The sequence below is a fragment of the Berghia stephanieae genome, chromosome 4, assembly GCF_034508935.2.
Source record: "Berghia stephanieae isolate SIO BIC M18660-M18661 chromosome 4, UCSD_Bste_1.3, whole genome shotgun sequence".
Classification (NCBI taxonomy): Eukaryota; Metazoa; Mollusca; class Gastropoda; order Nudibranchia; family Aeolidiidae; genus Berghia; species Berghia stephanieae.
In genome coordinates, this window is record NC_088363.1 from 59,635,983 (window position 1) to 59,652,059 (window position 16,077).

The following is a 16,077-nucleotide window of genomic DNA, read 5'->3' on the forward strand; positions in this document are numbered from 1 at the left end:
CACCACATCATCACTACCACTACTACTACAACCACCACCACCACCACATCATCACTACCACTAATACTACTACAACCACCACCACCACATCATGACTACCACCACTACTACTACCACAACCACCACATCATCATCATCACTACCACTGCTACTACAACCACCACATCATCATCATCACCACTACTACTACTACTACTACTACTACTACTACTACTACTACTACTACTACTACTACTACGACTACTACGACTACTACTACTACTACTACTACTACTACTACTACTACTACTACTACTACTACTGCTACTACTACTACTACCACTACTACTACTACTGCTATAACAACAACCACTACAGCATCAGCATAATCATCATCATCATCACTACCACTACTACTACAACCACCACCACCACATTATCATCACTACCACGACTACTACTACAACCACCACTACCACATCATCATCACTACCATTTGTACTACAACCACCATCACCACCACATCAACATCACTACCACCACTACTACAACCACCACCACATCATTATCATCACGACCACAACTACTACAACCACTATACCACCACCACCATATCATCATCACTACCATTTGTACTACAACCACCATCACCACCACATCAACATCACTACCACCACTACTACAACCACCACCACATCATTATCATCACGACCACAACTACTACAACCACTATACCACCACCACCATATCATCATCACTACCACTACATCTACAACATCAACCACTATCACATCTTCATCATCTCTACCACTATTACTACAACCACCAACACCACATCATCCTCACTACCATCAGTACTACAATCTCTACCATTAGGTTTTGACGCTTTACTTCATTTGAAATAAGGAAACTTTGCGGGATTGTAATTTGCAATGTGTTTATGTATCATAATATAATTCTAATCAGTTATCTATTTAGAACTATACAATATGTAAACACAATGCCAAATACCATTCGAATTCCTTTTTTTTTTGTGCGCGGAAATTCCTCTTTCGGCATTGAAATTCCTATGAGTCGTGGCTGAAACTCCTGTGAGCCAAATTTAAAGTTGGCGTCTCTGAGTAAAAGAACTCAATTTTAATTTATTCCCTAATTTGAAACGTGAATCGCCTTTGGAATCCAAATTAATTCCCGTTTCTGCAGGTTTTCCTGTATTTTGGTGAGAATAGTTTGCTTGCTATGTGTGGATCATATTACAATGTACTTTTTGCCAATTTGAATATGACTTAGCTACCCACTTATGGCTTGATAAACATAGGTATGGCTTTTTAAATAATAGCAAAATGAGGATTCTTATCCGGATCTTTATTGAATCTGTTGCAAGCGCCGTACAACCCTTAAAATCAAAAAACAATTATTGAATCTGAAGCTCTAGCTAAATGCAGCTACTGGACTCTGAGTTGTCGACTATGAATATGTTAGAACTTTTCAACATTATATCTGTATTTATATTCTTTTTTTGGTCATGTTATGACACAAATCGGTGACTTGTCAACTCAAAACATTAATAGATATAAAAATGTTGATGCCGTAAATAATAAATGAACAAAAAACAATTATTACCAAACATGTTGTATGAATTAAAAGTTGAATATTTTCTTGGCTGAAGCACTGGGGTATAAATACATTTTTATTCAACTAAAATTGAATACGTATTTCTCACCTAACCTCTGAAGACAAAATTAAAAAGAGAGGAAATCAAACTAAGTACTGGTTTCCAATATTTTGATATGTCAATCTTATTACAAACCACTCTCTATTGAGATTTTATGGATTCAAAGGGATCCTATATTTGATCTTAATACATTTCTCCATACCAGCGTTGACATTTTAAAAGTCGTCTTGAGGAACCTTTGTCAACTTTTTAATTTGCCTTCGTTTATTGTTGCCATTTTTTCATACTATTGATGTACATGAGTATGGATGCTGTATTAAAATTGAGAACTCAACATTGTTTTCTTAGATTTGAATTTAAAGATTCACGTGTTCAATTTTTCATTCTTGAATTCTTTAGGATGGGGAAAGGGGGGGGGGGGAGAATTGTGCTTCTCCAGCTGACTGTTGTGTTCCACGTCCGTTCTCATCTTTCCTATTTCTTTATTTTTCCCCGGATGGGGTCTTCTGACCTCCCATGGTGGAAAGAGAGGTCACTCACTGTGTCTTTTATCTCTTATCTCTTTCCCTTTCCATGTTGCTCTCTCATGGTGACCGGGAGGTCACTTGCTGTGTCTTCTATCCCCTATACATATATGTTTTATGAGTTGCTTTCTGTCCTTGCCTTTGTCTTGGAATGGGTTTAGAGGGAAATAGTCAAAAGTATGCAAGGATTTTCATTGTAAATCCTCTCTCTTTTATGGACTGATCGTTACATTTTTGTGTTGAAAATATCTTTTAAACATTTGAATGAGACTTTTAGGTACATTGATGGTATGCTTTTGGAATTTCTTGGATACTTTAATTTTTTCACTATCCCATTTCTTTCCTTTTTTTTTTTTTTATTACTGGCGCTGATAACTGATATAACCTAAATGTTTTGCAAGCGCCATGAAACCCTTTTTCTGGATTGAGGTTGCTTGGTGTTTTTTCCCTGGTTATGTCCGTAATCTTTAGCTGGGAGGGAGACTGTCAAATGTATAGTACCCTTTTAAAGAGATATTTTATTCCATTGTTAATCATCTCACTGTTATTGTTGTGTGGTCCTATCATTATTAGTTTTGGATGGTTGGCTAGGTGGTCTTCAGATTGGAAGGCACAGGGCTCGATTCCTACTCTGAGCGGCGTATAGTTGAATCCTTAGAAAAGCTCTCTACTCACATTCTCTCACCGTACTCAGGTGTACAATGAGTACATGGCTCTTAACAACGTTGTTTCTGTCCGAAATAATTGTATTAATGCCTAACCGACGTTATATATCGTCCTACTTGTTGCTGTTGGCAAGGGACCCATTATAAAGCCCTTAGAGTTAGAGCGTGCTTAGTGGATACTGCGCTGTTATAGTATAATAATATAGTGGTCAGAAGTAATTTTATTTTGTCGACCCCAGGAATGTCTTGGTGGATTTCGTTCCATGCCATGCATTAATCTTATGAGTAGCATTATGTGTATAGTAACATGCTATGATAGGGACACGATATGATGGTGTATACATCTACTGATAATTTGCATAAGACATCTTTTTTTCCTTTAATATTCATTGTGTTAACCAGTAAAACTGAAAAAACCATGAATTCAAAAATTTGGCCAGAAAACTGGTCCTTCAAATATCGATAAGGACAATACAATGCTGATTTGTATTTTCAAATTATTCAATTCAAAAAATCAAATAACAACAGAAAGAAAAGAAGAAAAAAAAAACATTAAACGTTCAAAGCATGACATCTATTATATATATATATATATATATATATATATATATATATATATATATATATATATATATATATATATATATATATATATATATATATATATATATCATAGAATTAAACGAACGAGAATACGTACGAAGCCTAAAAAGTGTCCACCAATGAAAGCATTCAGCGCCATTTTATTGTTGGCTGAGAATGTAGTCATTACCATTCATTCGGTCTCTATGTCAACATAACGACACAAGAAAAACAACAAACAATATCAAAATCCACAATAAAATGTTTCAGAACTGTTGCGTATATTTATGGCACCATGAAGCTGTAAAAAAATGAAGTTAGAGAATGTGTGTAATCATGTATTATAATAACCTGTAATGTGTTTTCCAACCACCACATCATCTACTACTACAACCACCACCACAATATCATCACTAACACTACTCCTACAACCACCAGCCCCACATCATTATCACTACCACGACTACTACACCACCACCAGCACATCATCATCACTACCACTACTACTACAATCACCACAACCACATCGTCATCACTACCACTACTACTGCAACCACCACCACCATATCATCATCATTACCACTACTACCACAACACCACCACCACTACTACTACAACCACCACAACATCATCACTACCTCAACTACTACAACCACCACCACAATAGCATCACTACCACTACTACCACAACCACCAGCACCACATCATTATCACTACCACTACTGCACCACCACCAGCACATAATCATCACTACCACTACTACTACAACCACCACAACCACATCGTCATCACGACCACTACTACTACAACCACCACCATATCATTACCATTACCACTACTACTACAACCACCACTACCACCATATCATTACCATTACCACTACTACTACAACCACCACAACCACATCGTCATCACTACCACTACTACTGCAACCACCACTACCACCATATCATCACCATTACCACTACTACTACAACTACAACCACCACCACATCATCATCACTACCACTACTACTACAACTACAATCATCACCACCACCACATCACCTCACTAACACCAGTACTGTAATCACTACCATTAGGTTTTGGAGCTTTACTTCATTTGAAATAAGGAAACTTTGGAATTGTATTTGGCATTGTGTTTATATTTTATATATCATAATATAATTCTAATCAGTTATCTATTTAGAACTAGATACTATACAATATGTATGCCAAATACCACCCTAATTCCCCTTTCTTGTGTGCGGGAATTCCTCTTTCGGCATTGAAATTGAGTGTGAGAGAGTCATCACTACACACATAAACAACAGAAACAATTTAAAAGCATGACTATGACACGCAACCACTCACACACGAGGCTATACTATTTATCCCTTTCTCTATATAGAACAGGACAACACAAACAATAGCTTGACTCTCGCTACACTTCGCATTGATGTTTGTCGTCTCACGAGTTCAACTCTCGGTCGACCTGTCAATATTCCTTTTTGCCTCGGACGTAATCATTAATAGAATGTTGTGTGGTTTTGACCGTGAAGAAAACCTTAAGAAGTCCCTTTTATATCATTTTAGAAACATCGTTTTGAATAATTTTGAGTTCAACGAGCGATCAGGAAGTTATTTTCTTAGATTTCATGAACGGCCGATCAGCGCTTGTTTACTATAGTAACGCGATTCCCAGCCAACGTCTCAATGGCGGATATTATTCTCATCGAGGCCGCTGGTTGGTTAGCCAATAAGAGCACCGTACGGTTTCCATTGGGTAAATTCCTTGATATATATATATATATATATATATATATATATATATATATATATATATATATATATATATATATATATATATATATATATATGTATATATATATATATATATATATATATATATATATATACATATATGTGTGTGTGTGTGTGTGTGGGTGGGTGGGTGGGTGGGTGGGTAGGCAGGGGCGTGGCTCTATTGGTTCAAATGGTGCCTGGCATCACATCCATGTTTTAAAAATGGATAACAGCATTTTTAAAAATATATAAAACTGAGAAATGGTATATATCGCCTTTTATCAACAGTGCGAAACAGACTCCCTTTCTGTCACAACGCCTTCTATCCACGCTTTTCTCCCGATTCACACAGTCCGTTGATGACTGTCAGCGACTGTGTACCATGGCTGAGCGATTGACTGGATTTCCCCACTCAAACGATTGCAATGAGCGGATATTTGCTGGCTCCATTTAAGGCTATTACTATAGTGCTGCCAGATTAAATACCTGAGAAAATGGCTCGAATTTTTACTATCTTCACATACGAGAAAAAATCCGCCTCAGGTGCCGAGAAATTTTTGCTCCAACTCTGTTGGACTGGGGAATTATAGCTAATGTTGGTCATTTACGTCATAGTCATAGTATGGTAACTTCGACCATCTTTATTATTATCGAAATCACGATTATATAAGAAGTTCATTTGTTTCTCTCTCTCTCTCTCTCTCTCTCTCTCTGTCGTGATTATTGTATATATTAATTTATTATTATTATTATTATTATTATTATTATTATTATTATTATTATTATTATTATTATTATTATTATTATTATTATTATTATTATTATTTTATTATCATTATTATTATCATCATCATCATCATCATCATCACCATCATTATTATTATTATTATTGCTGCAAAAATTGATATGAAGGAATGTGAACGAGTTAAGTCAAACATTTCTTGATAGTGATGCTATATGCTAAATGCATGATCGCGTGAATATGCGTGTTTGACTTTGTGTGTGTGTGTGTGTGTGTGCGCGCGCGCGCGCGCGTTCATCTCTCTCTCTCTCACACACACACACACACACAGATAGGTAGATAGATAGATAGATAGATAGATAGATAGATAGAGAGAGAGAGAGAGAGAGAGAGAGAGAGAGAGAGAGAGAGAGAGAGAGAGAGAGAGAGAGAGAGATCTTGTATGGTGTCATGTTTGATTTCCGAAGTGGAATGGGGCTGTTTCATGACGTAACTACAGTACTCTTTGAATAGGCCATGGGCTGTTTACATTCTTACGCTTTGTAAGTTTTGAAATTACCCTTTGTTCGATTGACATTCAATGTCTGCATGTGTCCCTTTAGCCATTTCCCTCAGTGTCCAAACTCCAATCAATATATTCGTTCGTGATTTCTATAAACAAACTATTGAAAAGATTTGCAGGGATAGAAACATCACCATGCAAATTTACTTTACTAGTATGTAAGGTTTTATTTTCTTTCTTTTATATTTACAAATGTAGCATGTGTAAGACATTTTCGTCTGGCACCGCTTTATACTGTAAGCATGCCACGCCGCTGTGGGTAGGAGTGTTTGTTGATTGTTGAATGTTGATATTTGCGCAATCTCCGAGCAAATGATTTGGGTTTAAAGTGAGGGGCTTAAACCATGGAACCAACTCGACGAGTGAAAACATTAAATTATAAGTCATGTGCTCGTACACTTCAACTTTATAAACCTCTATCTGAGCTCCCACATCCTCTTCCCCCGCTTCCCTCATCATCCTTCCGCTTGTCCAGCCGTCCCATCTCACGTCCTCAAGCATCCCTCTATTCACGCTGTGAGCAGCGATGGGAAAGAGGGACGTGCGTGTCGACCTTTCATCGGTGCTCTTCTAGTATGTGAGGGTGTGTTTTAAACAAATATGCAGTCATCTTTCACAGTGATATATTTTTTTATTCACTCCTGTATTTACAATAATTTATTTTGATGTCATATTGGCAAGAAATAAGATATTGATTGTATTTTGAGAAAGTTAATATTTTGATTTATATATGTGAATTTTTAGAACATCTCTATAATAGATTTATATCCTCGGCTGTGATTTGCATCTATGCGTTTATTAATAAATTAATAAATGTGGTTTAATTTTAGATAAATTTAGACTTATTTATTATTCAGTAACATTATATGACATGCGATAATGTATTTAAGTTAAAGAACTTTTGGATTGTTTTAAAAACGAGACTAACATTTAGAATAAATATCCTTAAAAGTGTGTATGAAACAGTGCTCGACAGTACAGAAAGAAAGATACAAGAGCAAAAAAGTCTGCCTTGTTCTTTATCTTGCACCAGTGCCTGCTTTCTAATTGTCACTTTAAAATTTAGAATACGTACTTGCGGTCTAGATCCCTTAATTTTGAAGTGAGAGTATTACTTTCAACCTTGAGTGGAATGAGGTACATTTAGTACTTAGATAAATAAATAATACTGTGGATTCATATCATTAAACCACCTTCAGGTAAGTGAAATATTTTAGAAATAACAATCATTTTTTCCCTAGATGTTAAACTTGTTAATAGTGAAGGTTGATCTCTATCAATATCCTAACACAGTCGGTGCATTGAAATACTAGATTAATAAAATAAAAAAGGTGAAAATTGCGTGAATAATCATGAAAGATAAGATTACAGTTACAAAATTGAAATATCTTTGCAAATTTCAATTCATTTTGTTCCAAACGCAGACGGCCGATAAATACGAGATTACAAACACCGTCTAATTCCTACTACCAAAGACTGTTTTCACCTGGCACATAATCCCTTGACGTCAACACACTTTAACTTTAAGACAAATTAAAGCCTTCATGCATGATGCGACGATAACATAAGAATTAAAGAAAAATTGTGACTCAGCACGTCCATCGGGTGATATGTCGAAATTAACAAGATGGAAAAAAAAACTCAGTTTAAAGTCAAAAACATCAGACTTATAAAATATTTTTAAACTTTAGGAAATTAGACTCATTCTTCACAATGAATGCGTTTACTTAAACATTAATGTTGTTATATATATAATTTCATTCATCTAGTCTCTCTAGATTTTATACCAGTTTAAGGCCATTGGTCACAGATATGGCCACATTTTCGATGTCCCGGAGAGAGAGAAGGGGGGTGGGGGGGGGGGGGTAAACTTAAAACGGAGAATAAGCTCTTTTATATTATCAAAAACAGAATGACATCATATTTACGTCTGCTTAAAATATAATAATCCATGTTCGATATCCGATCATTGACATGCTGTTACCTTATCTCTTCTTATCAAACTGATGCATAAAATTTAAAAATAGAAATGTATATATATATATATATATATATATATATATATATATATATATATATATATATATATATATATATATATATATATATATATATATATATATATATATATATATGAATAAGGACACTGACATTATATTTTGTAAGGACCGTTTCAGTGATGGTCGCACCTCCCTGGCTGTCGACAGATCCATAGTTCATTGTTTATATTTGCGTCCCTATTTCCTGTTCCGGTGTGTTTGTTATTAATTATTAATTTGGCGGTGATTAGTATTATTATAAGGTGGCATGCTGTAGTGGGTTCTCAGTGCGCGCGCGCGCGTGTGTGTGTGTGTGTGTGTGTGTGTGTGTGTGTGTCACAGAAATTTAAGAATATTCTATCTGAGATATCAGGTGGGGCATTTCTATTGTGGGGGGCCGGAGAGGGCAAGAATCGAAACAAAGAGGAAATAGGAGCAAAAATAAATAACAATAGCAAAATTAATTTTGTTTAAAAGGCATAAAACGTTCGATTGACAAATTATTATTTTTTCTTTTGCACCACCGGCAATTCATACCAAGTAGGACAGGAAAGACACTCATTGATGGCCAGAGAGTAGGATTGGTTATTCCAAACTATAATTAATCATATTGATGTCATGCGTTTAGGGAAAATACACACATCAGCTAGTCGGATATAACATACCAATACACAAGCTTATGTGTAACCTTAAACGTTTATAGTCTGACTGATATCATTTAGTCAGAACTTGTCATTGTTTGTTATTGTTTTTGTTTTTTGTTTTTTTTTAAATGTCTTTACGGCACTTACAATAATTAAGGCCATATCAGTGACAGTGCCAGCAAAAAGGAAGAAAATGGGAAAGTAGACTTCAAAGTTTTAGAAGCACAATTAAAGCACCCTAAAAAAATAAGACAAAGGAAAATTGGTTCAAATAGGAAACATATGTAGATTCCAAGAGCACACTATCAGTGTACTTAGTTTGAGATCACCTAAAAGGCTCATCCAAACACCAGAACAGGCCCCCACTAAAGGGAACACACTCAAATGATTACAATTCATATATCATATGGAAACAGTGCATAACAGAGAGATGATTTACAAAAACATATAATTATACACACGACTGTTTCCCTCCCAGCCAAGGACTCCGGCCAGGGTCAGGACAAAACGAAGTAATCTCATTCTTAGACAACGACAGAAAGCAATTGGAAAACAGGTTTAAGGGTGTAGAAAATACAGAAAGTACCTATATGCCCACTATGGGAGGTCGGGAACCCCATCCAGGAACTAGTCATTAAAATGGCTGTCAAAAAAAACAATAACAAAGAGCTGAGACCGTCAATTTCGATCCTTCTATAAGCGTGGAGGCAGCGTGATTCAGCGGTACGGTCTTTGCTTCGTACCTGAAGCTGCGAGGCTTTGAACAAGTCACCTCACCATAGCTCAGTTTACGGTGTTGCACTGCAGCTGTCACCTAAGATATTCCAGTCTTCCCTTGGGGTAGACCCTTAATACAAACTTCCCCTATATAAGATGAAAAAGGGAAATATACTTTTTTTAAATGTTTATTTTTATTCATGTGTCACAGGCATAGTAATATGGCAAGATTTATAGATTAATATGACAATATAGACATAGTACAGAGCTGCCTACTTAAAATTTTAAAAAATCGTAGTTTCCAAGGGGAAAACAATTTTTTTTTTAAAATCCGCTTTAGACAGCTTTAGAAATCAATAATTTGCCTTTTGCATGATCCAAAAATGGTTCAAAGTCCTGAATATAGGTTCTAAGGACTAAACTTTCCTTTTCAATAATATTTATTGAGTCAAAGAGGCGACTGCAGTTCTATAGCTACAGCCAACACTTCGTATTTCTACCTATTTATCGTAGTAGTGGGCAGGTCTGGACATATATATATATATATTTACAAACTCGATGTTACGTATCATAACGTCAAAGAACACTAATGATAAAAAATATGAGCACTCACACACAGACACACACACACATATATATATTATATATATATATATATATATATATATATATATATATATATATATATATATAAATATATATATATAACGTAGCTCTAAAACTATTTGACTATGTAGTTATAAATCTTATGAACTGTCCCAATGTAATACACACACACACACACACACACACACATATATATATATATATATATATATATATATATATATATATATATATATATATATATATATATATATATATATGTGTGTGTGTGTGTGTGTGTATTACATTGGGACAGTTCATAAGATTTATAACTACATAGTCAAATAGTTTTAGAGCTACGTTATATATATATATTTATATATATATATATATATATATATATATATATATATATATATATATATATATATATATATATGTGTGTGTGTGTGTGTGTGTGTATTACATTGGGACAGTTCATAAGATTTATAACTACATAGTCAAATAGTTTTAGAGCTACGTTATATATATATATTTATATATATATATATATATATATATATATATATATATATATTAATATATATATATATATATATATATATATATGTGTGTGTGTCTGTGTGTGAGTGCTCATATTTTTTATCATTAGTGTTCTTTGACGTTATGATATATATATATATATACTCACCCAATTTCCATTATGGAAGAACTGTTCAAGAGATTTTGTCGAAGTAAAATAGAGAAAGTTATGAAGGATGGCGATCACCCCCTTCACAAATATATTAAGTTCTCAATGAGAGCCGTTGCCTTATATCTATAAAAACAAAGACAACATGTCACCTTATCACCATTGCCTCTTTCACCATCAATGGTGACTTTTATCACCATTGCCTCTTTCATTTCCTCCTTTCATGTTTCTTTATTTCCTGACTATTTCCAACGCCTTGTCAAGCCTTGATTATAATATACACAAGCACTTTAAAAGTATTTCATTCACCATGAATTAGAGTTAAAAGCCCAATCTTTTTTGTCTGTATTTTCTCAATCTAAATATTTTATTCACATAATTAAGATCTGTGCAAATTAAGTCTATTAAATCTTTTTAATCCTATCTCAGGACATTTTTTCAAATGACTTGGCTTTCTAATACATTATTTTAACCGTTAACTGAAATTAAATGTTTACAATACATACACTTTACCCTATTTTGATCTCTTAATCGTGTATCATTCATTGTCTCTAAGTTTTATTGTTTAATGATTTGTAATCATATCATATGTTGGGTTTCAGTAGAGTTTAATTGTAAATTCATTTTATACATTATACTATTCATGTAAATATAACAGCTTTTTAAAAGCAGAATAATTCATTTATTTAATATTGATTTGTTTGAGTATATTTTTTCTGTCGATGTCAATGCTTACTGCTTAAAGATGAACCCTTCTGTTTTTGGCAATGTGTAACAGATAAAAAAATCAATCTATCAAAATTTTAAACATAACATAGATCTCCGATTGACATATCATTCTAAAAATATATTCTAATACCCTTTTAATTTTGCAATGTTTATACGCTCTTTTATGGCTTTATGTTATGCTATATATCAAATCTGTTAGGTTTGATAGGAATGTCATTTTAAATTTATTAACAATCATGCGAAAGTTTTAGTAGCTATTTCTGCGTAGTGATGCACTTATTATAATGACAATAATAATAATAATAATAATAATAATAATAATAATAATAATAATAATAATAATAATAATAATAATAATAATAATAATAATAATAATAATAATAATAATAATAATAATGCGTTTTTAAAAACAGTTTTCTTTTTATTTCACATCCATCATTATTTAAATAATAATTTTGTCAGTCACCAATCAGTTATTTGATATTGTATTTTAAAATTTTAGTACCCAGTAAGAATGCATATGTAGAGAAAATAAGTATCTTTGTTTTTCAAAAAAGGTTAAAAAATGCATTTGCTATCATTGTTTTCTGAAATTCAGGGATTTTGAATTGTTGTCTTGTTGAATGAACATGGCATTGTCCTAAGAAAATTCACCCATATCAAAATGCTTAACATTTCTATTTGCCTTTTATAACTTTAGTGCCCATTTAATGTCTGTTTTCACTTGCATTCTACTTTATTATAGACTTGTCTGGTAATTATATTGCTTGGTTTTGCCTTGGCCCTCTCTGGGATCCTTAACCGAAAGGGTTCAAGAAAATGTATTATTCCTATACTGGGAGATGATTTTTCCACTGTAAATCGTCTCTTTGTATGTTATTAGGAGGGTATCAATATATACGTTGGTAGTCGAGTGCTTTCCTCTCATACGGGATCATGCGCTTGTGCCCAGCAGGTGTGTTTGTGCCCTCAATCCCCTACCACCCCAAAGTATTTTAGCCCTTTAAGGTCTATAACGCGTGACTGTATCCTGATTTCTGTGTTACTGAATGAACTGCTACCCTTTAGATAGGACGCTAGTTTGAAATAAAGTACTTTCCGCCACACACACCCTAAAGACCTAGCCACCCGATTATTTATGATTAACGTCCCTTTGCTTGAGAGGCAAGTATTGTACGAATTGAGGTATCGCAAATCTCACTAAAATCAAAACTGAAAAAAAAAGTAAAATTCTAAAACAAGATTTTATTTTAAATTAACACATTCTCAAGCTTAACAGATAACAGAGAAGCACTTGAGTTGCCTTCGTCTGTAAACAAGATTTCTATTTCCTGTTTGAACACAAAAAGCAGCCACTTTTACTACTGGTGAATTCTGACAATTTTTCAAGCCCATTGTTTTCAAATATTGCAAAATGTTGTTAAATTTTCTTCAACTTTGAAGCTCAAGCTAGAAATGCTTAATCATTCATCGGATATCTAAAAATTTCCTCCCAACCTCTTCTTGATGTCTTAAGTAAGTTGCTGTGCCTATTTTAGATTCATAAATGTCAGGGTTTCGAATTTGTCTTTTTTGTGTGGAAATATTTAATTAAAATCCTATGTCAATGGTTTTATTTTACAAAGAAAGGCCCCAGCTATCATTTCAAGTAAATAGTTATTTCCTTATCCATGTTTTCTATTTATTTATTATTTTGTATTGGAGCAATTCCACACCAAGCAGGTGTGGAATTGCCCCGACATAGTTTACTACATGTATTGTTTTTCTTAGAAAAGCACATCATCCAAAAGTCTTGGAAGTGTAGCCTATTAATCCTGTTTGAATAATAAGCCTTATTGTGAGCCCACATGATGTTTCTTATGTATGCCCATGCTTTAGAGTTGGATTTAGAAGGGATTTCTGTTCATGTTTTTCTCCTTTTTCTATAGAGATTGGCTAATCATGGTGATGAATTACAAGAAAAGACGGTGTCGTATGACCATGCAGATATGGTGAAAGCGGTCGATTACGTTACATCTGGAGGGATGGGCTACATAAGTGCTGCCAAATTATACAACCTAAACTGGGGAACAGTCCATGACCATGTCAAGAAACAATAAAGTAGAATAGGAGAAGATACTTACTGCTTACTCAAATCGCGAGACTGCACCCCGGGATCCCCGCCTAGACCTATTGGTCTCATGTCATAGTCTACAAAGATTGCTGTTGTGTTCATTTCAGACGTTAATTATAGTTCCTGATTGTTTCATTCTCGTTTTTGCATGCTTGTCATGATAGGTGTGGAATTACCCCAAAATGTTGAATATGCGAATAAAGAGAAAAATTGGGATTTATGAAGTGTCGTTCCTTTTTTTAAAATGTTATTTGTACAGAATGGCTGTGGGATATTTGTTTTTGTTTTTTTTTTTGTTTTTAAGGGTTTTACGGCACTTGCAACACATTTAGGTTATATCAGCGCCAGTAAAAAGGAAGAAAATGGGATAGTAAAAAGTTCTAGAATTACAATTAAAGCACACAAGAAAAAGTAAGACATAGGGGAACTGGGGACAAATCGGGATCAGATGTAGATTCCAAGAGCACACCACCAATGTACATAGTTTGAGATCACCTCTAAGTCTCATCCGGACACAAGCACAAAATCCAACCAAGAGGAATACACTCAAATGCTAACATTATACATTGAAAATAACAAATATAGTAATACATAACAGAGAGATGATTTACAAGGAAAAAAATATCATCTCCCAACACAATAACTATGCATTTGACTGTTTCCCTCCCAGCTAGGACCCTGGCCAGGGCCAGGACAAAACCAAGTAATCTCATTCCAAGACAAAGACAGAAAGCATGTTGGAAAACAGTTATAAGGGGATAGAAGACACAGTATGTACCCCTCTGCCCACTAGGGATATTTGTATTCACCTCATCAATAGAAACTTTATGACAATAAACTGAAAAAGTTGGGTGTTTTTAAGGGTTTTACAGTTATATCAGGAAGAAAGTGGGATAGTAAAAAGTTTTTAAATTGAGCTTTATATAGCGCAATATCCACTAAATGTCCCTGCTCGGATGGGACATGACGCCTGTTAGGCGATATTACAATTTTTCGGACAAAGACAACGCTGTTATCGGCCAGGTACTCAGAGTACGGTGAGAGAATGTGAGTAAAGAGCCTTTTCCAAATTGGTAGAAATAGAGATAAGATGTTTGTCTTTTAAATAGACTCGGTTCAAAATTCATATCAATGATATGTCGGGATTTTTAGCTGCTGTAAAGTTTTAAAAGGGCATTTTTGAACCTTAAATGCCCATTTTTATTTTTTCTGCCACAAAAATGATGTCTATTGTGGTACCTAAGAACCTAGAGTAAAACCAAATAGTCCCTCACCGAAGCAAGGACACAAGCCACATGGAAAGGACAAATGATACAGGGGATAGGAGAGATAGCAAGGTGAGGACTACATCAGCCCAAAAAGCAGCCAACATTTCCTTCCCTAAGGGCAATTCATCCACCACGAAAAGCACAAAAGCCATATCAAAATCAAAAGGATTAAAATGATGAAGCCATCGAAGGCATAGCCAAAATGAATAGCAGAACCCCTTGATGGTGGAGGGGATCTCTGCTTACTGCAGAGTTCTACAGTGCTTGCAACACTAGTAAAAATGGGAAATGATGGAAAAGTCAAGCCATGGTAGATTTGCACTAATAAACAAGAAAGAAGTAAAACTAAAGACACCACTTCAAATTAGGATCAAGAGAACAGCAGAGGGCAGATATAAAGAACAACCCCAAGTAAAAAAAATAATAAAGTTCTTTTATATATCAGTATCAGTGGAATTTTTTTTTTTCCATCAATTCATTTAAGACTACCAAGTCCCATCCAGACAAAATCACAGGAGTGATGCCAAGTTAGGGTAAAATAAACTCAAATGCTATGAAAATAAGTTTGCATAACTAACACAAAAAGGAGAATTAATTTTCTAGAAAATTAAAAGGTGTCATAACAAAAGATTTTTACATTTGAGGCTTTCCGTCTATAAAGATACCAGCCATGACTAGGGTAGGACCAAGTAATCTCATTCAGGGACAGTAAGGCACATGGAAGGGGAAGACAGAAAAAGGTTGTCCCAGCCAAGAGGTACATACTCAAATTATTAC

General features: G+C 34.3%; 1 protein-coding gene across 1 annotated transcript in view; it reads left to right on the forward strand.

Moving 5' to 3' along the window:
* LOC144971814 (uncharacterized) overlaps nt 1-16,077 on the forward strand; it is an 81,088-nt gene that overhangs the window by 60,954 nt on the left and 4,057 nt on the right. The gene's annotated exons all lie outside the window — the stretch shown is intronic.